Here is a 27,109-nt window from a genome sequence, read left to right on the forward strand (position 1 = left end):
CTAAGAAAAAAAAATAATAAAGCAAGAACATCCCTACTTTCAAGGAATTTTCTTTATATTTTTTAAATTTAACTATGTGCTTCCAATACTGACCTGTTTATTTGTATTCCCTTCTGAGCCTTCCTTTCACTCTTTTTATATATTTTTAAATGTTTAATTATCTTTTTTTTCTTATTTTGTGGCCATCAATCATTTTTACTCCGTCAATCATCTTTTCCTCCTTCATAGCTCTACCTTCTCTGTGGAATAGGAGCAATATATGAACTCCTGGGCTTGTTAGACTAATTTTTGAGTGTCATCCTCAAGACTTGATTGACTTAAGGGATGTAAGGTTCATATTGTTGATGACATTTCTTAGTTGCCTGAATATAAAATAATCACAAGAAGCTCCAGGTTCCTTCTCATGCTTGGTTGGTAGAAAACAGTGGGCATTCTCTGTTTCTCAGTTGAATCAACTTTCAGTATCAGGTAAAGTCTATCTTTACTGATCATCTACTCAGACCAGGTAAATCTCTCTTTCTGTAATTGCTGGATGTGTGAATTGTGAGTGTCTCATTGGGTTCTGATAGTTAACATAAACTAAGAGGCCTGAGAGTCAAACCCTCACATGGTGCAACAAATATAGTGAAGCAAAACAAAACTAACATGTGTCTGAAAATGAATGTCTCATTCTACACCTCTAAAATATCTCCTCTCTGCTGAGAGGTGAGAAAAATGTTTCATCATTAGTTTTCTGGAATGAGGACTGGTAATTATATTGATTTTGATTATTGATTTTTTTCATAATTGTTTTCCTTTATAATGTTGTATTTACAAATTGTTCTATTAATTCTTCTCTTTCTATATTAATTCATACGAGTTCTTACAGGTTCCATTGCATACTAGTTCTTACAGGTTTCACAGAATCTGCTACTTTTGTTATTTTTAGAGACCAATAATTTTCCATTACATTCACATAGAATGATTCGTTGAACCATTCTCCAATTTATGGAAATCTCTACTTTGTTTCCATTTAGAAGTGAAGGTGACATAAAAACAAAACACATTAACTTTTTTTTTTTGAAGAAGAAACAAGTAATCTTTCTCTTCTCATTATGTTCCCCCACACACCCCCCCGGTGTTTTCTTTTCTTTCTTACAGAAATACATCTACTTCCACACAGGTGGGATTTCTTTTTCACCTTGTCTATAAAGGTAAAGGGTCATTTCAAAAACACTTTTATGTAAAAGATTGAAAATAAAATGAGAATTTAAATGTTTAAATTATCTAGTTGATAAAGTTGGTTCATGGTAAATGTTTTTACTTTAATGTGTGCTGATTCCCACATTACAAATTAACCTTTGAACCAAGGTGTCAATTTTCTGTCTATACCAAAAAAGTAATAGACTAAAAAACAAAGAACGATAGGCATGTCTGTCCTAGCCCCTCTTCTTTATACTATTTAACTAGGTGATCTCATCAGCTTTCAAAATTTCAATTATCAGCTTTCTGCAGATGATTAAGCCTTAGCGCCTCTCCCAACAGCCAGTTCTGAATCTCTTTAAATGTGTCAAACTGTATGTCCCATAGACATCTTAAATCCAACACGTCCAAAACTGGACTCATTTTTCCCAGCAAGCCCTCCACTTATCCTAGCTTTCCTATTATTTTTCAAAGATTTTATCAACTAAGCTCGCAAATTAGGTTTACACATATTGGATTTAACATATTTTAACATGTATAATATATATTGGATTGCTTGCCATCTAGGGGAGGGGTGAGGGGAAGGAGGGGAAAATCTGAAACACAAGGGTTATGCAAGGATCAATGTTGAAAAATTATCCATTCATATGTTTTGAGAATAAAAAGTTTTTTTTTTGCTTTATCAATATGAAGTTCTTTATTTTATTTTTTTAATTCATTTTTCCAAATTATCCCCTCCCTCCCTCCACTCCCTCCCCCCGATGGCAGGTAATCCCATACATTTTACATGTGTTACAATATAACCTAGATACAATATATGTGTGTAAATACCATTTTCTTGTTGCACATTAATTATTAGCTTCCGAAGGTATAAGTAACCTGGGTAGATAGACAGTAGTGCTAACAATTTACAGAGAATAAAAAGTTTTAAAAATTAAAAAAATAGATATCATTCCTGATTTCTTACTCTTATCCCTCTATGCAATGAATTGTGAAGCACTGTCTATTATACTTTCATAAAAGCCTTCATTTACTCCCCTTTCTTTCTCTAGACACAACTCTCATGCTTATTTGGACCCTTATCACTTCCTATCCAGCCTATTGTAGTGCAATTCTGGTTGTCACTCTGTTTTAAGAGTCTCCCAACTCCAATCCAATCAACTATCAATTAAGTCTGACCATCTCTTTGTCTTTGTCTCTCAGTGTCTCTTTCTCTCTCTCTCTTTATCTCCATCTTTGTGTCTGTTTATTATGTGTGTGTGTGTGCATATATGAACACCATTATATTCCTATTACCTCAGGATTAAATATAAAATATTGTTTGGCTTTTAAAGTCCTTCTCTCTCTAGCCCCCTTGTTACTTTTCCAATCTTCTACGAAGATTCCTTTTCCCCAAGAAACAGAAAACTGTTTCCCTTCTAATTCTAAGTACATTGATTATGCTACTTGGATTTTTTGAGAAATCCAAGTTATACAGACCTAACATTCCAAGTCACCAGAAAGACACCTAACATTTACAGAAAGTAAGAACCAGAAGAGGAGAATCAGTGGATACTATTTGGTTGACAGAACTTCAGAGAATATAGAGATCAAGAATTAATGGCACCCAGAGAATTGTTCTATTGCTTTGTGAATGAGAAGGTTGAATGAGACCTTGCTAGAGGCTGCAAAAGGCAGAGCAAGAGACTGAATGGAAAAGAAAAAGAGATTCGGCTACATCTTGGGTGCTGGTGAAATGGGCTTGATTTTTTTTTCCCCCCTTAGGAATTGATCTTCTAGTTGAAGACTGAGCTGAAAGTGGGATTTCTTGAATGAGTTTGGATTTTTTTTTTTAATGTTTACCATATACAGCTAGGGAAAGTATAATCCATCTCCACAGAGTAAACTGATCAATGAAAAGAGACTGAACCTACAGGAAAGGATCACTGACTAGAAATCTGGAGGAACAAAGGACAAATTCTTTCCACCCCAACTTCAGGGATCTGAAAAAGTAGAGCAATGAATGGTAAAAATGACTTTGATCCTAAGAAATCAAACTAAAGTCAGAAATTGAAATGCTTGTGATTTTTTTTTTTTTTTTTGGCTGAGGCAATTGGGGTTAAGTGACTTGCCCAGGGTCACACAGCTGGGAAGTGCTAAATGTCTGAGGTCACATTTGAACTCAGGTCCTTCTGACTTCAGGGCTAATGCTCTATCCACTGTATCACCTAGCTGCCCAAATGTTTGTGAATTCTAACTATGCCGAGAGCTAAACAAAAGTCAGGAACATCTAGAAAAATAATTTTCCAATACATACTAATTGTGTGATCCTGGGCAAGTCACTTAATTCTCAGTGCTTTAGGCAATCCTTAAACCATAAGTAATGAGAAGATATCAGTCTGCATTGTTAGGGGGAGATTTCTCTTCAAGATCTTATTTGAATAGGTCTGATACAAAATAAAATATGTGTTAGCCACCACATTTGTTCAGATTTTATCAACTCTCACCTTACCTACTGCAAGAAATTTCTAATTGGTTTCCCTTCCTCCAGTCTCTGTAATCCATCTATCACACAATTGCCAAATAAGTATTACAGACACAGGTCTTATTGTGACTGTCCCTTGCTCAAGAGCTTTAAATGGCTCTCTATTACTTCTAGGAAAAAATACATCATCATTGCTTTGCATGGCATTTAAAATCTTTCACAATCTGATCAAACCTTTTAAAATTGATTGCACATTACTTCCTTTCACATGTTCTATATTCCAATTAAACAAGTCTACTTGCTATTTCCCATATATGACATTCAATCTATGGTCTTCACCTTTTTAGCCCCCCATGCTTGGAATGCTTTCCCTTCTCAGTTCCATCTCAAGAAATCCTAACAGATGCCACTTCTTAAAAGGAATCCCCCTCTACCTGTAAATGTTTATTTTATTCCCTAAATATGTTGCCTTCCCCCTCCTCCTCCTACATGTAAACACATTTAAATAGGTCATGTATGTATGCATATATCATCTATATTATGCCTTACTTGTAAAAATAACCTCTAAGATCTTTTTTACTTCTAAATCTATTATTTTAGTTGTTTTCCACAGTAGAACTTAAGCCCCATGAGGCTAAATACTGTTTTTTTCTGTTGTTTTTTTAAAAATTCTTAGTATTCATTCACTATAGCCTCTGACAAATATTAAGTGTTCAATAAATAATTTTTCAATCAAATTTAAACAAATATTCTCTTGTGAACTAGGTGCAACTCTTATTTAAATCCAATTCACACATAAGTCATCAGCCATCATATATCATGAAGTCATTGGTCCTCTTCAAAAATAATGAAAAACAACAAAGCTGCTATCTATAGGCACTTCTCGAGGGCATATCCCTTATGAATAGATTGTTTGCATATATCTATAAAAACACTAAAAGACTTTTAGTGACCTTACTATAAAGGTTGTCTTAAATTATCTGAAAATTTTCACCTTCACAAAGTGTTTTTCTGTTTGTCCTATTCCGTGTTTTCAGGAAGTTTAACATGTGACTTAAGAGATAAAAAGTAATACATTACACCTTTAGTTGAGTAGAAAAAAACAAGGAATCATAGTGGGTACCAGAACCAGGCTGTACTAAGTTCATGGGAGTGTCTACACTACATGTTAGTGGGGTTTCCTGACCTATAGTGAAGAATGATGATGAATTAATGCCATTAAGGTCAAATAACACTAGTTAGGGCTATGCTGAGGGTGAATGAGTGGACTCCCATTCCCTCTCACCCCACCCTCCAAGTTAACAGGATTTGTGATGCAAAAACATTAAAATTCAAGAGTCCAAAGCCAAACACTCAAATACAAGTAGATATTCTGAGATAAAAGTAGTATTAATTACACTAATTGAATACACAGAGATTGCACAAATTCTGTGAGACCTACAGCTCAAAGAAAGAGAGATTAGAATACTGGAAAGGTAATCCTTTATTGACAAACCCATTCAGTGCAGTCAAAATGAATAATATAATTACAATACCTACCTATGATCTATTAGGTTCTTACTATTAATCTTACTTTTGAGATCTACACAGCAGTCTCCAGGAGAACCTGAAGCAGCATGGGAAGGAAGAGCAGCAGTTCCTGGTGGAAACAAGCCAAGCAAAATCAGGGCTGAGCAGAAAAATGAAAGCATAGAGCAAGATTCTACTCCTTTAAAACTCCAAACAGGAAGAGGAAGATACTTCAATTCAGCAAATCAACAAATATTTGTTAAGGTCCCACTGTGTAAAGAAGACTGTGTAAAGGCTCTGGAAGAAACACAAAGCTTAAATAAGAAACAATCTCTGTTTTTATGTAGCTTAATCTAATAAGCTTAGTCCTGAACAACATTGTTGAATCATTCAAAAGGGTCAGTTTCAGATAAAATAATGGGGATTCCATTAACTCATGACTAATATACTTAGGAGTCAGATTTTAGATATTAGGTAATGCATTTCAAGGGTATATAAGCAGAAGTTTCTGACTCCTTGGGATTCATCAATAAAAACTTCTAAATCTCTTAGCATAATTTCCAAGCCCCATAATATTAGCTAAGAAATAGTAGAATGAAAAAACATTCTTTGTTCCTTCCAACTTTGAACAGTAGTTCTTAGTACAGAAGGAAAATACTCAGGTCAAACAAAGTCCAACAAACAATCTTGTTACAGATTCAGGGTAGAATCATAAATCTGGAGTACTGTGTAGGACCCTTGGGAATTGGGTGGGATAGTTGGTTAATTCTCTAGTAATTTGACATGCTTTCCCCTAAGACCAAGAGGAAGATGATAGTCAACCTCTCCCCCAAGCCCACCCATGCCTATAGAGTCCATATAACCTAAGTTTCCTTTGGGTTGCCTTGTATCGTGTTTTAGCTCTGTCACTAAATGACTTAGAAGTTTGTTATGATGAAGAAACTCCTCTGCTTGGTCCTATTTATTTACTCAGCATTGGTTTCTCAGTGCTAACACTTGTAGGTATGATGTGGAAAATGTTTAGTTCCCTGGAAAAGTCTCTTAAAGTACACAGCTGATTCAAAGTTTTTGTATATTATTAAAGTCTATTTGCTCTGCTCAAGAAATAAATTAATTATGTGGTTCTGGGACTGGACCTATTTTTGCTTCTATTTCCATCAATATGCATAATTATCTTTATTCATTTTAGTCTTTCATCTAAAGTGTTGTGAGGAACATCTCTAAAGTGTACTTCATTTCTGGCCACCTATGGATTACACAGGTATCATACTATAGGTGTCTTGATTAATTATTCAGAAGCAGAACTTACAAAGTATAAAAATAGACACCTGATTTCCCTCACACTAATGGCAGTAGGTGGTTTATCTCCCTCCTCAAAATATTCTGAATTAGGGATTTTTTTTTTATTTTTCTCATTTAGTTACACTCTAGAAGAATGATGAAATAAAATGAAAGAGATCAATAAGTTGAGTCAGATAATTGGACTACTCAGCTATGAAGTTTCTGGAGTTCTATGAAAGGTATTATCTCATTCATATTGGTATATGTGCTTTGTGCTACTTCAGAGTTCAGTCATATTTCACAGAAAAGTAAACATCTCAATGGGGCTAGCACAAATCATTTGAAGTATGTTTATTTAGTCTAACAAATATTGCACAATGCACCCATATTCCAATTTAAAGGAACTAAAGGAAATTCACATTTGGCCTGACTTACTACTATAGCTATATTAGGCTCAAAGAAAGGATGTAAGCTTCCCTCTCACAGGCTGCCACTTTTTACAAGTGAAAATGCATATTTCCCATGGGCTATAATTTGGCAGAACACTCCAGTTAACCTATCTGAAGGGTCATGTGAAACATTGTGATTTGGACAGCTAGCAAAGGACTGCTAACTACTGGGATACACCACATTTCTTCTGTCTACTGCCTGGAAAAAGAAACATTGGACATGTTTACCACGGCAGTGAAATGGTGGGAAAGACTGTGGGGAAGTACAGGGAAAAACATATCTAATCCACATTAACAAACTACTATCAATTAAATAAATACTCAACATGGTACTAAGTAAGAGCTTTGCAAAAAATAAAGAAATGAAATATATAAGATGAAGTTCTAGCTCTAAAGGAAGGTATAATTAAGGAAAGAGAGAGAAATGAGCAAGTATTTGTTGAGCACCTACTATGTACTACCACTGGCCCCACTTTACTATGTACCGTGGGGGTATAAAAATTGCTAGGTTATGATTCTTCCATGAGAAAACTTAGATCCCAATAAAAGAGCTGAAACATGTACAGAAATACAAGGTAGAATGTCACATGACAGATATATAATAAGAATCTAGAAGAAATTATTTTTAGTCTTTGAACTGGAGAAAGAAAAAGACAGAGACAAAGAGAAATAAAGGGAGGCTTCACTGATAACTTGAGTTGAGCTTTAAAAGTAAAACATGTTTGTACAGCTCTGAACAATCACTGATTCTGAACTGCTATATTTTTCTTGGATTGATTTCTTGAGTGCTAGAAGACTGGCCACCAATATTTTGGGGGGCCATAGTAACACATGAAATAATTTATAAGATATAGAGAGGTTCTGATCTATTGCCAATGGAGAAGAAACCCATGAAATCATAGATTTCCAGAGGGCTTTAGGGTGCATATATTGGTACAACTGTAGAAATTTTCTGCTTCCCAGTTAGATATACCTATACTTACCTTGTAAAATAGTCTGAAATAAAGTATGTCTTTCCTTCAAAACTCAGAAAGTAAATGCAGACAAATACCAAAGATTTTCTAGGAATTATATTCTCTAAATATGCAACAGCAGTTGGCAATACTTTTCTTTTCGCACTGTTAACACATCTCACTCATGTTAGTATCATACATAGCCATTCAGGGCCAGGGAAGTCTTAAAATTTACAATGATAATTACTAAATCTTAGAAAAGTCTTTAGATCTCCCAGATTTTCTGTGGCTGTGGACAAGGTAGAAGCACTCTCTGATGTCAATATTCATACCTTGTTTAGCTATTACATAACCCCCAAATTTAATAGAGTCTGAAAAATTAACATTTGATCATAAAAGCTTAAGAACATTTTCGTCTAGCGAATCTACCATTTGTTCAGTCTCTCCTGATGCTTTTCCAAAGTCTTTCTAAAGCTAGTGAAGTAATCAAAGTATGCAAATACTACTAACTTCAACCTCTTTATCACTTCTTATAAAAGTACCAATATGCTTTGGGGGCATATGCTCAAAGAGGTAAAAATCCAAATGAACAGATGAAAATAGTCTTCCTTTTCTTCTGCGTTGGCACTCTCATAGTAACTACTATTTAAAAGACCAAAAGACAATGCAGAGCATCTTGAGTTCTTGACATGGTAGTGCTCTAGGGTACTTTGGTTCTGTTACTCAGTAATTCAGTAATCTGTATACACATTTATATATTTCCATTATCACAGTAGATAATAATAAGACTTCTGGACTTCATGATGATGTAACAGGTAAGATTGTTCCTCAGATCATCCATCCCAAATGATGGATTTTTCTAGATCATTACCAGAATGTTCAGGAATACACATGGTAGAAAGGTGGCTTCTAAGAGACATTCATGAGAACACCCCTGATCTCTTATTGAACTTCAACCTCAACCAACAACATTACTAAAGTAAAGTTTCAGAGAATCTCCTTTGGAGGTCCAAGAATCTTTTCATTTGTGATATTCACTGTCATTAGTCAGAGAGGTTTCTCTTACAGATTTCTGCAAAAGTTGCATAGATAGTCAAAGTGTGAAGCTATCATGTCCCAGATTATTGTTTGAAGTATTCTGCTAGTACCTTAAACAGATTCACATGAGCAGAGTGGAAATGATTCCAGTTAGTGATTGTATTTCATTCATAAAGTGGAAATGGATATGCTAGAGTATACTATACACAGTCTTATAAATACCAACTTTCTTGGGAAATTTCAAGCCTACTTTCTTGTATACCAGATATAGATAATTAGTCTCTCAGTCCTCCAAGTTCAAATCTTTTAAAAGGCCATAAATGGTATTTCTTATGCAATAATTCTTTAGAAAATCAGTACATTTCATATACTCAATCTTTGCAATTAATTCTAGTTGATTCTAGAAGCCATAGGGAATCACTGGAATTGACAATGAGTGGTATTTTATAGAAAGTCATTTTGGCAATAATATAGAAGATTAATTAGAAAAAACTAGAAGACAGACCAATTCAGGTCATTACAATTATCTATGTTTGAAGAAATGAGAGTCTGAATTAAGGTGGTAATTGTGCAAGTAGACAAAATAGCTTTGATGTGAGAGATGTAGAAATGGTAAGATTTGATAACTCATTGGACTTGTTCCCACAAATGATGGAGAGTGAAAAATTGATAACATTGAAATTATGAACCTGAGAGACTGGAAAAATGATGTATCTTCATCAGAAATTGGAAAGTTTGAATAAGGAGTTGGTTGGGAGGAAAGACAATGAATTCTGTTTTGAACATATTGAATTTAAGATGTTTCTGGAACATCAAGTGTGAAATATCCAATAAAAAATTGGTAATGTGTGATGGAAAGTCAGGAGAAACTGGGGCTCAACTTATATATTTGGGAGTCATTATATAGATAATAATTTAAGTTCTGAAGACGATGAAGTCACCAAAAAAGAAAATGTAGGAAGAAAATAGAGGGCCTAAGTCAGAAACTAGGGGAACATCCAAGGTTAGGTGGTATGATAAGGTATGATAAGGTGGTATGACATTCTCTAGCAAAGAAAACTGAGAAGAAGCAGTTAGATTTGTAGAAGAACTAAGATAGAGTGGTAGTGTCACAAATGCCCAGAAAAGGTGGCCAGTGTCAAAAACATCAGATAAATGAAAAAAATGAAGGATGGAAAAAGAACATCAATTTTTGCAACAAGATGTCTGTCATCAGTAGCACTTCTTTAAAGAGAGAGAGAGAAATCACTGAGAGAGATTTCAACTGAATGATGAACTCAGAAATTAGAATTCTAGAGCTTATTTTGAGCTTGATGAAAAATAGTTGTAAATAAGGTCCTTCAATCAATTGAGTTAAGCTACCATTAGAAGAAAGACCATGGTTTTTATTAATATTTCACAGAATTTTAGAGATAAAAGGGATCACTAAAATTGTGAATTTTTCAAGAGGTAAAATATATTAATAATTTATTTTCAATATTCTTTGGGGGGGCTCAGAAAGATTCTCATTTGCCCAATATGACAATAAGAGAGTGAAGAAGGTAGGCCTAGAGCCTGTTTCTTAATGTAGCTATAAAAAGTCATAAAATGTCAATGAGTGTTTTAAATTTGTATAGCAGAATACCTGTTAATTATTGACATAAGTGAGTTATGAGAATTTATAAATACAATCAAAATATGTGACTAATTATAATATATCCCTATGAATTAGAATAATATAAATATAGTGTAAGATTATTTATATATAATTATATATGATTAAAATAGTTATGATTTATATAAAATTATTACAATAAATATTAAATATATAAAATTATTTTAATATATAACAATGATACAATAAATTTAAATTACATATAAAATTATAAATATATACAATTATTATAATAAATTATAATTACATATAAATTAATTTATAGTATATTATATGGTAATACAAAATATATATAACTTCACAAATAAAATATAAACCATACTCTCCTTATATTTCACATCATTTAATACTCTCATTTAATTAACTGCTTGACATTGCTAATATACTACATAAATATCTCTGTTCCATCTTACTCGTATCATATATCATCAGTTTGTGTATTAGGTAACAACTTTCACATTATGGGTTCATTATTACTGGCTTCCCCTCTCTAATCACAATCTATACAATCACAATATACACTGAAATATTCTCAAGCATGATGCTGGACCAATGGTTGATATTCAGAATTTCTATCTCTGGCAGTCTCAAAGGAAGCATATCAATTTTCAAATGGAACGTTAATGATTATGATTGTGGCTATTATAATTTTTTTGGTCTAAAATCACTATGTCTAGACAAAGCATCTCTTCCATTTTGGCTGGCATGAATCTCATTGGTGTCAATCATTCTAATACTTTTCATCAAGTGGTCTGATATTACATGTTGTTGTTATCTTATTATTCAAATAGTGTTGACAATGACAGTACATGTGGAAGCGTCTCTTTCAGTATTCCATAATACTTCTCAGCTGAGCTAGTATTAACAAGACAATACATACTTATTAAACACCTGTTATGTACATAAGCTCTAGAGATATAAAGAAAGCAAAAGACAATTCCTATTCTCAATAAGCTCACAGTCTAATAGTCTCATGCAAATAACTATGTATAAACAAGATAAATTGAACACAATCAGTAGAAGGAAAACAATACCATTAAGAAAACTAGAAAAAACTTCTTATAGAAAGTGGGTATTTCAGTTGGGCTTGAAGGATTTAAAAGAGCTAAGAGGTAGAGACAAAGAGAGAAAGAATTTCAGGAATGAGAAACAGCCAGTGAACATGGATAGAATCAGGAGATGAAGGTACAGTAAGGAAATCAGTACTGCTAGATGATAAAACATGTGTAGAGGAGTCAGGTGTAAGAAATGGAATGTTGAGAGTGAGGTTATGAAGGTCTTAAAAGTCAGTCAAAATAATTTATATTTTATATCAGAAGTAATCAAGAACCATAGGAATTTATTGAATAGAGGAGGGGCAGACTTAGACAGACTTGTGATTTAGGAAGAATACTGATAATAATAGTTTTTTATTTTCAAAATATATGCAAATATATATATATGAAGAATACTGACTGCTAAATGAATGATAGACTGAAGTAGGTAGAGACTTAAGGCTGGGAACACAACCAGATGGCTATTTTAATAGGCCAGGCAAGAGGTGATTAAGGTTTATTTCAAGGTGGGCAGGTTCAAAGGAGAGAAGATATGTTACAAAAAAAAAATTTCAAATGCAAAGTTTGGAGAATTTCGCAACTGACAGCTGGGTGAAAGGGAATAGTTAAGGTTGACACCGAGATTGTATGTCTAAGTGACTGGGAGGATAATGGTACCCTTGACAATAATAGGGGAGGTAAGATAAAAAGGTGTATAGGGAAAGATAATTAATTTAATTTTGGACATACTGAGTTTAGGATGTTCATAAGATATTCTATTTGAGATTTTCAATGATTGGCAGTTGAAGAAACAAGATTAGAATTCAGTAGAGGGGATAAGAATGAACAAATAAATCTGAGAATTATCTGTAAACAAATAATAATTAAGTGCATAGGAGCTGATGTGATGATTTCACCAAATGAAATAGTATAAAGGAAGAAATTAATAGGGTTTGGGACCCCTACAGTTTGTGGTTATTACCTGGATGAAGATCTAGCAAAGGAGATTGAAAAGTAGCAGTTAGGTACATTGGAAGAAAATTAGGGAAGTTCAGTGCTATGAAAAGATGATTGGCAATAATAAACGTAGAGAGTATTGAAAAAAAGGCCAGTAGATTTAACAGTTAAGAAATCATTGGTAACTCTGGAGAAGACAATATAATAATGATGATGACCTTGAGAACAAGACACCAGAAAGTAAAGAAGAGAGGGAGAGGACAAAAGTGGAGGTAAAAGTGCCTTATCAAGGAATTTTAGTCATAAAAAACAAAAGAGGAATAGAATGAGTGAAGGTCCTTTGAGGATCAAGGAAACATGGGTCTATTTGTGGGCAGTAGAGAAGAAGCTGAAGACTAGTCAGAGTAGGGATGATATAGGCTTCGATATGTGGGGTAACACTGAGTGAAATGCAATCATTTTACATGTAGAGGGTTTGCCTTGACAAGGAGAAGGGGCCACCTCTTCATGTGAAACAACGATAAAGGAAAAATAATGGTGGAAGGCATCTGAGGGAGGTGAGATAAAGAGGAAGGAAAAAGTTCTCATCAAATGTTCTCAATTTTTTTTCAGTGAAATACAAGGCAAGGCTTTCAATTAACGTGAGAGAAGAGGGAGCCATGATGAGGGATTAAAAGGTTTGGAAAAGCTCTTTTGGTGAGTAAGATCATGAGTTGATCAAAGTTGTTTAAAAAAAAAAAAAGATCATTCATATGAAATGAAATAGACAGTGTTATCATGCACCCTTTAAAATGTAAGCCTAATTCTAAAACTTATTGATGGAGATGACTGTCCTTACTTATGTCCTCAATAAGGTGTTAGGAAGGAGTTGGGGAGAATGGCAGAGCTCCAGCTTTCTTTGGTTTTTTCTTTGGACCTTCTAGTTGGTTCAAGTTCTGCTTTTGCTTTCAGCACTTCTGCCTTCTAGCTTTGAATGAGAAGATGGATATGGGAAAACTACACTCCAGATTGCTGAAGGAAAAGACTAAGAAAACATGAGAAGAGCTGGTTGTCTCCATCATTTCCCTACACCCATTGTTACATCAGAGACTTCAGGGAGTTTTTCCTTGGATAAAATCTGGACCACTAATGGATAAGCTGAGTTATTTCCCTCCCAATTGGAAGCTCTTCCACTTTATATTGTTTGATATATGTTCTCCTATGCATACTATCTTTGATTTCTGCTTTCTTTTGACTTGGATAAATAAGTTTCTTAGTTAATTGCTATATGTGTGTTTATTATGGAACTGTATTTGGTTGGAAAGGAGTCAAGCCTTAGATATAAAGCTTGGAGTCTTCCTTCCCCCAAATAATATAACATGATTAGATATTAGCCTGAACCTGATCATACACCCTAGACTAACAATATTTAAAGGATGAAATAAATATAATTATAGCCCAGTGCCCCTTTTCTTGGAGGAAAGTAGAATGCTCTCTGGCTCCAATTCCTTGCTTCCTCTCCTAAACAGAATGAAAATCTCCTGTAGAGAAGGTTGGGAGGAATGGGATAAAAAAAGATTAGAGAAAGCTATTCTGCCTTCCTTTCAGCTACATACAATCCCAGATCACATAAGTGGCCAGAGTTTTGTCACATGAAAGCTCTTGCTACAAAATTAACAATCTAATTTTGCATGGTGCAAATAAATAATACTCTCCTCATTTAAAAAAGGTGAGGGAGTAGTTAGGTGATGCAATGAATAGAATACTGTGTTTTTGTTCTAATAAAGATCTCGAAACAAAATAGAAGCTCATTGATTGAGAAATAGCTAAACAAATTGTGGTACACAAATGTAATAAAATAATATTATTCAGTAAGAAATAAATATTATGAATACTGAGAAGAGTGGAAATATCTAAACTGATGCAGAATGAAGCAAATGCAAATAAAAATCACCACAACAATGTAAATGGAATGAACAACAACAATTTTTTAAAAGAATGTTGCAAAATTATAAAGAGCAAACATGATCACAAAAAATATATATGAGAAGACATTACCATCTCAGTCTTTTGTAGAGGTACATAGTTGTGAAAAATGAACATATTCCCAGCCTTTAATGATGTGTTGATTTGATTTGCTGATTTTTCTTCTCTTTTCTCTTTTTTTTTCCCTCTAAAAATATTATTTTTATATAGGGTGGCTCCTTTGAAAAAGCACAGGAAAATACTGGGAGAAATTCTGGTGATATAAAAACAAAAGATATCAATAAAGTTTGTTTAAAAATATTTACTTTTCTAAGTTTCTCTTGACTTTTGTTTGCTTTTCAAAGATGCTATTTAGATCTGTCCTTTCCATCAGAAGTTCTTAAAAGTCCTGTATTTAAGGATTCATATTTTCCCCCCTATAGCTTTGCAGAGTAAGTTATTCTTATTGGTAAGTTCAAATCTTTGATTTTTTAAATATTGCATTTCTTGATCTCTTCTGCTTTGTATCATATAAATTTCCAGGTCTTCTGTGATCCCAAATGTGATTCTTTGGTACTTGAAATCCTTTACTCTGGAAATTTTTTTCCTTTGACATGGTAGCTCTAGATTTTGCTTATGACATACATGGGGTTTTACATTTTGGAATTCATTTTAAAAGCAATCAGTGTATTCTTTCTAACTTCACTTAGAACTCTGGAACAAATAAATCTAAATAGTTTTCATGTATAGTTTCTTTAAATATAATATCCAAACTATTAAAATTATAGTTTTTAGGGAGTCTAAGGATTTTTAAATGATTTCCTCTTGACCTGTTTTTCCAGGTCAGTTATTTTTATAGCAAATACTTAACATTTTCTTCTATTTTTTCAGTCTTTTGATTTTATCAGTTCTAATACTTCTTCCTCTCCTGCCAACAAATTCCATATACTCAAAACTATAGTTTTTCAAGGAGTAATGTATAACTGTGAGAGGTGAACTATAAGGAAAGTTGAGAGCCACAGAATCCATTGTGTTGTTGGAGAAGACTTTTGGGAGTCCCAAGAAGACCATATTAGCCAGTATTTAAAAGAAAATAATTCAGAGTATTCACTGGAAAGTCAAATACTGAAACTGAAACTTAAAATACCTTTACCACAAAATGGGACTCACTGGAAAATACTAATGTTGAGAAAAATGGAAATTAAAAGGAAAAGGGAACAGTAGAAGATGAGATGGATAGATAGTCATAAAAACAATGAACATAAGCATAGATAAACTTTAAGAGATAGGAGAGGATAGAAGGGCCTGGCATGCTATGCTCCATCATATCATGAAGAGTCAAACATGACTGAACAACCAAATAACAACAAATTCCATGGTATCGTTGATTTTTGTTTAATCTAACCTAATTTTCAATAGTGTGTTCTTTGGATAAGATTTATCATTTTCTTATGTGTTATTTATTCTCAAAAGGAAAAAGTTGTTAACAATTGAAATGATTATGTACTTAAGAAGTGACTTGGCTGAAGATTTGGCAAAGAAAATAGATGGAGAGACTTACATGAACTGATGCTGAGTGAAATGAGCAGGAGCAAGAGATCATTATATACTTCAACAACAATACTATATGATGATCAGTTCTGATGGATGTGACCCTCTTCAATAATGAGATGAACCAAATCAGTTCCAGTAGAGCAGTAATGAACTGAACCCAGCTACACCCAGCGAAAGAATTCTGGGAGATGACTATGAACCACTACATAGAATTTCCAATCCCTCTATTTTTGTCCACCTGCATTTTTGATCTCCTTCAAAGGCTAATTGTACACTATTTCTTTTTGTACAGCAAAATAATTGCTTGGACATGTGTACATATATTGTATTTAACTTATACTTTAACATATTTAACATGTATTGGCTAATCTGCCATCTGGGGGAAGGGGCAGGGGAAGGAGGGGAAAGGTTGGAACAAAAGATTTTGCAATTGTCAATGTTGAGAAATTACCCATGAATATATCCGGTAAATAAAAAGCTATAATTTTTTTTTTAAAAGCACAGAGATAAGAAACTTTTAAAAACATGAAAATGGATGGAGATCTAGAGACGAGAACCATGAGAGCGCAGTCATGAAAACCTAGAGAAAAATAAGAGTATAAAGACAGTATAAAAGATTGTAGAGCTGTCCAGAAGGATGAGATATGAAAAAAGTTCATTAGATTTGGCAATCAGATTGTTAGGAGAGAGTAGCCAAAGAGATTGGTGAGATTAGAAGCCAGACTGTAAAATTTTAAAAATGAGAGAAAAGGAAGTGAAGGTACCTTTGTAGACAATCTTCTCAAAGTTTACCCACAACAGGGAGGAGAAATACAGTGGAGAAGCAGTTCCCATAACACTTAAATGCTTTGACCTAGCTATATTTGGAGCATAAATCACAGAACAATGGCCACCAGTTAGTGATTTTTTTTGTTGTTCCTTTTGTTGTTACAGAAGCATATAAAAACTGTCTCTGAAAGATTGAAGTGTGTGTGTGAAGCGAAGGTGTACCCACAGCCATCAAAGAAATCAGAGATTCTTATTATCATAGTCATTTTGTCCATATGTCCTATTAGAATGTAAATTTTATAATGTATCTCACTTAGTGTCTGCTTAGCATAGTGTTCTATACATAATAGGCACTTAAATGTTAAATGATTGTCAAACAGGAATAAAGTTACATGTGAGGACCAAGATTTGGAAGATGTTAAAAGCTGGGCAAATATTCACTTCCAGTCCTTCCACATTCTAGATCTTCTATGGACTCAAATACTTTTGTATAATAACCACCTAGTCTTCATATTCTCCCCCCCAACTAGGTCTAATATTTTGGTGCACCAAGTCATCAGTGTCTCTTATTACATTTGTGCTTCAATTACTCTTATCTATAAATTATCTTTCTATTATAGAGATACTTTGTAAAAAAAGGATGAAATAGTTACATTTGCTCTTCCATGACAAATTTCATAATTTATCTGGGTAAAGAATTTTATTGAGCCAGTAAAGTGCCCCTTATTTCTTACTAAATTTGATTTTCCTATTTCTCTTTGTCCAGGGGTGCTTTTGAGCCAGTTCCAAACAGCTATCAAGAAACAATTATTCAATTTCCAGTGTGAGCATGTACTCATCAGAAATCAGCAGACACAGCTTCTGGCTTTTCCATTGTTTGTTTGGTTATCTAAACTTGAGAAAGTAATGAAAAGTGTAAATAATTTACCTTAAAAGTGTGTCATTCATCCTTTTTGTTTGTTTGTTTAATTTTTTTTTTTTTTTTTTTTTTTTTTGCTGGAGGGGTAGCTGATCATTAAGACATTTACCAATGCATGACTGCCTATATATCTTTTTCTTTTTCTTTCTTTCTCTTTCTTTCTTTCTTTTTCTTTCTTCCTTTCTCTTCCTTCCTTCCTCCTTCCTTCCTTCCTCCTTCCTTCCTTCCTTCCTTCTCTTCCTTCCTTCTCCTTCCTTCCTCCTCCCTCTCTCCCTCTCATCCTCTCTCTTTCTTTCTTTCTTTCTTTCTTTTCTTTCTTTCTTTCTTTCTTTCTTTCTTTCTTTCTTTTCTTCTTTCTTTCTTTCTTTCTTTCTTCTTTCTTTCTTTCTTCTTTCTTTCTTCTCTCTCTCTTCTTTCTTCTCTCTCTCTCTCTCTTTCTCTCTTTCTCTCTTTCTCTCGTCTCTTTCTCCTCTTTCTCTCTTTCTCTTTCTCTCTTCTCTCTTTCTCTCTTTCTCTTTCTCTCTTTCCTCTCTTTCTCTCTTTCATTCTTTCTTTCTTTCTTTCTTTCTTTCTTTCTTTCTTCTTTCTCTCTCTCTCATCTCTCTCTCTCTCTCTTCTTTCTTTCTTTCTTTCTTTCTTTCTTTCTTTCTTTCTTTCTTTCTTTCTTTCTTCTTTCTTTCTTTCTTTTCTTTCTTTCTTTCTTTCTTTCTTTCTTTCTTTCTTTCTTTCTTTCTTTCTTTCTTCTTTTTCTTTCTTTCTTTCTTCTTTCTTTCTTTCTTTCTTTCTTTCCAAGCATGTGCATGGGTAATTTTTCCAACATTAATCCTTGCAAAACTTTTTGTTCCAAATTTTCCCCTTCTTCCCCTAACCCCCTCTCCTAGCTGGCAGGTAGTCCAATACATGTTAAATATGTTGAAATACATATTAAATCCAAAATATTTATACTTATCTTGTTGCACAAGAAAAATCAGATCAAGAAGGAAGAAAAAGAAAAACTGAGAAAGAAAACACTGAGAAGATACTACAATGATTTACCATATCCTTCTCCAGCTCATTTTACAGATAAGAAAACTGAGGTAAACAGGATTAAGTGACTTGCCCAGGCTCACATAGCTAGTGTCTTCCTAATTGAAGACCCAACATTCTATCCACTATACCATCTAACTGCCACAAGAAATAAAATTACTTATTGGGGGCGGGGGAGAAAGGTGTTAGTAGGATAGCCATCATAATGGATTTGAAAGCAATGGATTTGGAAGTGGAAGAATAAATAAAAAATGAAAGAGCCCATAGCCATCAAAGAAAAAAAAAAGTGTTTACTCATATCCTCTATTCTCTAAAACGATGTGGTTTTGCATGAACATTTAATGCTTTTCCATGAAAGCTAAGAAATCTTCCAAGGCCCTAACACTTGTAATAAGAAAAAATTAGTTATATATGTATTAATAATATGAATTGTTCCTTCTTTCAGCACTAACCACTTGATAGTCTAAAAATTTCAAAACTATCTTATTGTGAATTGATCTGGATGGATTTTTTTTTCTTTTCCCATGTGGCATTACTACTTGAGAAATTCAATTGGGATTAATTTATACATAGGTATCATGTCACTTTTTGATAATTAAAATCTCTCTTGGCTTGGATCTCACTCATTTCATTATCTTCTAACGTGACCCATTTGGCTTTTTTCAGATAGTTTCAGGGAATAAAATAAAACCGAACAGAAGTCTAAGGCCCAATTTCCTTAAGTGTTAGTCAAATGGTGAACTGCTATGAGGAAACCATGTGCAACAATTTAAAAATTATCTAGTTCTATTGAAAAGATTGGGAACAAACAGATTGGCCCATGATCTAAGACAAAAATCACACAAATTGCTAGGAGGCCTAATTAAATAAGGAAAATTTTTTCAATACTATTAAAATTTTCATTTGAAAGGGGAAGAAGTAAAGATAGACCATTCTATTTTTAATATCTTTAATAAAATATCTTAACACAATATTTTTTCTATTTTACATTTAAAATATAATTTATTTGAAACTAGTACATCAGCCCCTGATATGATATATGAGGACCTCCTTATTTTTTCAAAGCATTGAAATCTCTAAACTATGCAATTGCCATGCACAACAATGGAGACCTCATTTTTCCTCCCAGCACCCACATCTTAACCAAGTGAGCATCTTCCTCAGAATAGACTAAGGTGACTTCAGAAAATACCTAGTTTAAAGTATAAAATTACATCAAATTAATAGCCTGATATCTATTCTTTTCCTGGAGGGATTAAGGAAGTAGTAATACAGGGAGAGAATACATGGAGTATTCTCACATTACCCAACCTAATATATATACAAGCTTTTCTAGACTAAAGCCTAGCCTGGACATAGGCCCCTCTGCTCTTACACTGGAATCCTTTAACTTACTTTGTTAAATCACTCTCATATACACAACCTAACGCACTCCTCCTCATTCCATTTCTCTCTTTCCTAAATCTTTTTATTCTAAACAATTTGAAGGTTATTCCTCCTAGTCTTGTACCAAGTGACTCATTAACTTCCAAGTAAAAATATTCTTCCTCTGATCCACATTCCTTCCTGCACTCAAGTAACTTTTTGAAATAACCTCTTCTTCCCCAGGGATATTGTCATCCAGTCTTTGAAAAGTGGGTATCCTAGTATACAGGCATTGCTTATATTCCTACAAGTTTCTGGGATTTTATTTATTTTTATTTTTGTATTTTAACTTGGTAGGGACTTTCCTCCACTAAGAACCACATAGAAATATGGAAAAATAAGAAAGGTTACAAACATCACTGGTTTTCCATCTTTCTGAGTCAGATATGGGGAGCTGAAATCTCATGGTGTAGTATAATATGCAGAAAGTCTGGGAGAGATGTGATAGGAGATGCCAGCAGATATGGTTTGGTAAGACTAGAATTCAATGTATAACACCTGTTTTTCCCCTGTTTCCATGGAGTACTGCTCAGGAAAATTAATATGCCTATGATTTAATACCTTTTCATTATCCAAAAGACAAAACCAAGATTCAGAGATAGCCAGTCAGAGCTAGACTCTAGGTGTCCTGAGTCCCAATTCATTACTTTGACCATCTGACTATTTACTGCTTCCCCTTTGATCAGTGGGAGGGATCCGTGAGAGAAGAAAGAGGTTCAACTTTTTGACTACTGCAATTTTGACCTACAAGTGGAAGTCTGTTCCTTTAAGTAGCTATTCCTATGATATCTGAAATAGTTAGTAAGGTACTTGATCATTTATAACTCTTCTATTCCACAGGATTGCAAGAGGGGAAGGGCACCTAAAAGAGGAAAATTTTCCTCAGCTCAGGTTAAAAAAGAATTTCTAAAATGTTAATGTCATCACTGTGTTAAATAGCAAAGTCCAGGATTACAGTGTATAATTTTTTTTTTGAGGAAGGGAAGGAAAAAAACCTCTGGAAACCCTTTGGTGTTGTGTATATGGAGGGAGGAAGGTATAGGTGTGGATGTGATTGGATAAGTGTGCCTGTGATTGCTTCAGAGACTGCTGAGAAGAAAAAGAGAGAAGGAGAGATATGTAGAGTTTGAATGATAGAAGGGTTTTCATCTTGGGAGATAATAGTGGATCTTCTCAATATGTCTTTGCAGTGTCTGAATCCAGAGAGACTATGAGAACCAATGACTGCATGTATTCAGCATCAGAGAATATGCATACAACTCCTCAAAGATATTATTCCTACTGTTCACTCTCATTTCAGATTTTTGGAGAAGATGCCAATGAACTCCCACTCTTCAGCACAAGTAAGAAGCCCTTCAGGCTCCTGTAGTCAGAAAAATTACTGGTTTCTGTACTTTCACTGTACAGATCAGCTCCCCTTCCCACTGAATGTTATATTTGCTCATTGTTTATGTTTTAATTGGTCTTCCTTGGTGATTAAAACTGTTTTTTTGTGTTAGCATTGTCTATGTGATCATTTTGGGAATGGTAGAGTCAGGGAGGGGGGTAAAGCTTGTTCAGAATTAATGCAATAGATTCACCTAGTATTTGCATTCAGGAGATAACCCTGGGAGCTGAAGTGCCCGAGAGAACAATGAGCTCTCCCTGGCAATGAGTCCAGGATACTGAGCCAGCATCCACTGTGCTTTAAACTGGTCCAAGTTTTGACAGGAGAAGTTAAGACCAGAGAGAGTATGTTTAATTCAACCTGAAGTCCTCCTAGAAAACCTGTGAGTCCAACATTATAATTCCAGTGGTAAGAATAGAAAGAGAAATATAGATTGTGGATTGTACTCTCAGGACTTTCTTGGGTTCTTTTGCTTCTGACACTTGACCCTATTAATTACCAGCGAGCTATTAATATCTTATTCCATATTGAGTACTTAGTTTCATTACATTAGTGATCTCTTATGTTCATATCCCAAACTGCTTTTGATTCTAGAGAAAGACTAATAAAGAAATTAGCCAGTATCAGTGATAGATGATTCGTTATATGAACAAATGATCTAAAACTATTTTCCCAAAGTAAAGTAGGTCCACAAATCACAAGTTGCTGCATCTTGGGTTATATAACTAGTTACCTTTTCCCCTTGCATTATCCATATTTAACTTCAGGGTGAAGAGGGAAGAATGCTGCTGCAAAGTCTCTCAGTTAAAGAATAAGGATTGTACTATCCACCCTAGTATGAATCCCAGGAAACTATATACAGAGAGACCCACTGAGAGATGTACCAGGTTTTGAGACCTACCAGTCATAACAAATCTCATTTATACAATACTTTATGTACATTATCATCTCTGATAGCCATACTTTATGAAGTAGGCAAGCTGTATTACTATCCCCAACTATGTAGCTCAATGGATAGAGTTCTGGGACTGGGGTCAGGAAAACTTCTCTTCCTGAGTTCAAATCTGGCTTCAGATCTCAACCCCAACAAAAATCTGATATCTACACTTTATGAAGTAAGCAATATGTTACTATCCCCATTTTACAGATAGGGAAATTGAGTGTGGGAGATTGTTAAGTTCTTTTTACTAGAAAGCTAGCAATGAGAAAAGTGTCAGAATTTAAGCAGTGGCTGGGAGACATCACAGCATAGGTGTAGCATAGCTCTAAATCAATCTTGAAACCAAAAAGACTTGAGTTTGTCTTGCCTATGAAACTGGTTGTATGACCCTGAGCAAGTCACTTAACCTCAAAGCATTCCAAACAAAACTCTAACACACACACACACACACACATACACACACAAACAAATGTGATCCAAGAGAGTAACATGTATGGAATCAGGGCCCCAGTCCCAACAGTACTAATACCAACACCCATTGCCAAGTAATTACCCAATGGTAGACAGACAGCTATGCCCAAGAGTCTCTGGAATAGCAAAACCCATCCTCACATATTATTGCCCTTGTCATTGTTTAAAGGAACAACGCTCTTTTAGAGGTCCTTTCTGTAGGTATGTTAGTCTTCATCTTTTTAGGAGCCCTAATAATTGAAGACCCAGAAAATTCTAGCCATTAAAATATTTGTTACTATAAAGGTCTCATTTCCAAAATATATAGAGAATTGACTCTAATTTATAAGAAATCAAGCCATTCTCCAATTGATAAATGGTCAAAGGATATGAACAGACAATTCTCAGATGAAGACATTGAAACTATTTCTAGCCATATGAAAAGATGCTCCAAGTCATTATTAATCAGAGAAATGCAAATTAATACAACTCTGAGATACCACTGCACAACTGTCAGATTAGCTAGAATGACAGGGAATGTTGGAGGGGATGTGAGAAAACTGGGACACTGATGGTGGAGTTATGAATGGATCCAGCCATTATGGAGAGCAATTTGGAACTATGCCCAAAAAGTTATCAAACTGAACATACCCTTTGATCCAGCAGTGCTACTACTGGGCTTATATCCCAAAGATATTTTTAAGAAGTGAAAGGGACCTGTATGAGCAAGAATGTTTGTGGCAGCCCTCCTTGTAGTGGCCAGTAATAAATTGTAGTATATGAAAGTTATGGAATATTATTGTTCTGTAAAAAATGACCTTTCAGAAAGTCCTGGAGAGACTTACATGAACTGATGCTGAGTGAAATGAGCAGGAGCAAGAGATCATTATATACTTCAACAACAATACTGTATGATGATCAATTCTGATGGATGTGGCCCTCTTCAACAATGAGATGAACCAAATCAGTTCCAATAGAGCAGTAATGACTGAACCAGCTACACCCAGCGAAGGAACTCTGGGAGATGAATATGAATCACTACATAGAATTCCCAATCCCTCTATTTTTGTCTGCCTGCATTTTTGATTTCCTTCACAGGCTAATTGAACACTATTTCAAAGTCTGATTCTTTTTGTACAGCAAAATCACCATATGGACATGTATACATATATTGTATTTAATTTATACTTTAACATATTTAACATATATTGGTCAACCTGCCATCTGGGGGTGGGGGTGGGGGAAGAAGGGGAAAAATTGGAACAAAAGGTTTTGCAATTATCAATGCTGAAAAATTACTCATGCATATATCTGGTAAATAAAAAGTTATAATAATAAAATAAAAAAAATCTTTGTTACTTTGTTCAATATCAAAAATATTTTTTGTTTTATCAAAGGAAAGACACTAAAGAAGATAGCTTACTATATGCCTTGCCAGTGCAAAAACTACCGGGTCTTTTCATCTGTCTTGACAATGGGCTCTTTTATATGTTCTGTCCCTACCTAGTAGAATGTGAACTCCTGGAGAACAGGGATTATTAAGCTTTTCTATTTTTTATTTCAGCTCACAATACTTTATACAAAGTGATCATTTAATAAAAAACAATTTCCATTCTTTCTTTTATTCATTCATTCATTCATTCATCAAAGCTTAATGGGAAGAACATATTAGAACAACTCATACTTATACTAAGCCTGTCTTAACACATACTTTTGACATGTTATGACAATAGCTATAGAAGGTACTTGAACAAAAACTTGTACTATGCTAATGAGACAGGATTTATCACCTCAATGCAACTACTAAAAATAACACTTTTCTAAAAGGTAAAAGGAAATTGATATTTTCATAGCACACAAAAAAACAGATTAAAAATTAAAAAGCAGGAATCAACTTTGTAATAAGCAAACCTCACTTCAAGAAAGAAATTGAAAAAAAAATCTGATAATGCTTGTAACAAAAACTGATTTATCTCCAGGCATAGCATGTAAAACAACAAAGATTTAATTACAGAATTAGATTGCCATCCATGGGTGATATTTACATAAACTCAACTAAAAATATATTGACTGAGTCAAGAAGATTTATTTATAGAAACAGTATATGATAATGAGTCATGATAGGTCACTGGAACTAGATATTAGAGAAAGACGATCCTTAAAAGGCCCAGAGATAATGATCAAAGCCAAATATAATGGAATGGTAAAAATTGTATAACCAATCACTACAGATTACAAAAATCTAAGATTTATTAGATATTAAGATACATTAATAGTCTAAATGCAAAGAAACTATCATTTATAAACTAAAATAACAAATCTCTATTAAAAACATCCTTTGAGAATTCAACAAATGAAATGCACTGGAACTAGACATCATTATAGATAGAACTGCTGTGCACAACTGCCTAGACATAATAGTAAACCACAAACATTTTTAATATTTACTTTCAAATTCTGAGTTCCAACATTCTCTGCCTTCTTCCAAGCCTTCCTCTACTTATTGAGAAGGAAAGCAATCTGATGCAAATGATACATATTAAATCATCAAAACATATTTTCATGTTACAAAAAACACAATCAAGAAAACTATAGTGAGGGGAAAAAACTTTTTAAAAAATATGCTCCACCCTGCACTCAGAGTTTTTCTGTTTTCTCTCTCTGGAGGTAAACAGCAGTTTTCAACATGTAACTATGAAAATGTTATGAATCATTGCATTGATGGGAGTAACTAAGTCTTTCACAGTTGATTATAGTTACAACAGTGTTATTACTATATACAATGTTCTGGTTCTGTTCTCTTACTTTTTGCCTCAGATCAACCCTTTGGCTTTTTTGTCTTGTTTTCATAGCTAGTTCTAGAGGTCTGTAAGTTTTGGGTGTTTGCAAGATGTAATTTAGGAAGAGGTGCTGCTCTCCTCTTCTGAGCTTTGTTCTTCATCCAGGTAAGCCCATTAATTTCTTATAACCACAACTGTTCTTTTCCCTGAAACTGCAATTCAACTCTAATGTAAGTAGGGTCCCTGCCTCCTTGTAACGGCAAGTGCTAGCTCTCCTTTTCTGTCCCAGAACTGTGATATGGAATAATAGGTAATGGCTCTGGTCTTGTGCCCAGTGCTAGTATAGGGACCCCTGTAATTTCTTTTTGACCAAGTGTCCAATTTCTTTACTTTCTCTGGACAGTGGGAGCTCCTGATGATATTGCTACTGCTGCTACAGTACCTCCACGGCTCATAGCTGGTGTTGCCAACCTATGTTTTTTTGCCAACCTTTATCCCAATACCACAGACCTCTCCTGATATAATAAAAAAATACTCACTCCAACTTTTATTGGTTAATTGTGTCACTGTTAGAATTTGATTTGACACAATATTTTTAAATTGTTTGGAAGGGAAAACTGAGAAAATTCAATTATTACACTCTCTTTGTTTTGCCATTTTGAATCTTGAGTGACAAAAATTCAATAATAATAGTTTTAATATAGCCTTACTAAAGAATTTTTTAACTATAAACTATATAGAATGAAAAGCTTTTGAAATATAGAAGCCTCCAAGAAATTAAACTCATTGGGCAGCTGGGTGGCACAGTGGATAGAGCACTAGCCTTGAAGTCAGGAGGACCTGATTTCAAAATTTGCCCACAGACACGTAACACTTCCTAGTTATGTGACCCTGGGCAAGTCACTTAACCCCAATTGCCTTAGCAGAAAAAAGAAAAAACAAAGAAATTAAGCTTACATGTGAACAGAATAAGCTATGTGTCAACTCTGTTGTTGATCAAATATTGGTAAAGATGTTAATAACTTCATACTCATTCAGTTACAAAAAGATATTATTTTATATATCTGCACAATAGACCACAGGATAAAATAATAAAAGCAGGATAGGAGCTATTGGCCTCAGACCGTTTCTAATTGAACCCCATTAAAAAGTTTAGAATGAAATAATATTATAATAATAATAGTAAAATATACATTTTTAATCTTACTATTCCCATTTTAACCTAACTATTCCCATTCTTGTACTCTATAATCTGGTCAGACAGGACTCCTTGTTATTATTCCTAATATCCAACATTCCATATTTGATCTTTCTGATAGCATGTGGAGTTCCACTTCATCTCTTAGAATCTCTTCTTTCCTTCAGAACTCTCTCTTCTTCAAGGGAAATCTTTTA

At 34.1% G+C, this 27,109-nt stretch overlaps 1 protein-coding gene across 8 annotated transcripts in view; it reads right to left on the reverse strand.

Moving 5' to 3' along the window:
- Positions 1-27,109, reverse strand: part of CCDC192 (coiled-coil domain containing 192) — a 323,587-nt gene that overhangs the window by 34,418 nt on the left and 262,060 nt on the right. The window contains exon 7 of one of the 8 annotated variants that reach the window (XR_012484650.1): positions 14,559-14,739. The exons of the other annotated variants lie outside the window; for them this stretch is intronic. The gene's annotated coding sequence lies outside the window, so the exon portion shown is untranslated. The remainder of the gene's footprint in view (positions 1-14,558; positions 14,740-27,109) is intronic. 8 annotated transcript variants of the gene reach the window in all.

This window comes from Sminthopsis crassicaudata, chromosome 1, assembly GCF_048593235.1.
Source record: "Sminthopsis crassicaudata isolate SCR6 chromosome 1, ASM4859323v1, whole genome shotgun sequence".
Classification (NCBI taxonomy): domain Eukaryota; kingdom Metazoa; phylum Chordata; class Mammalia; order Dasyuromorphia; family Dasyuridae; genus Sminthopsis; species Sminthopsis crassicaudata.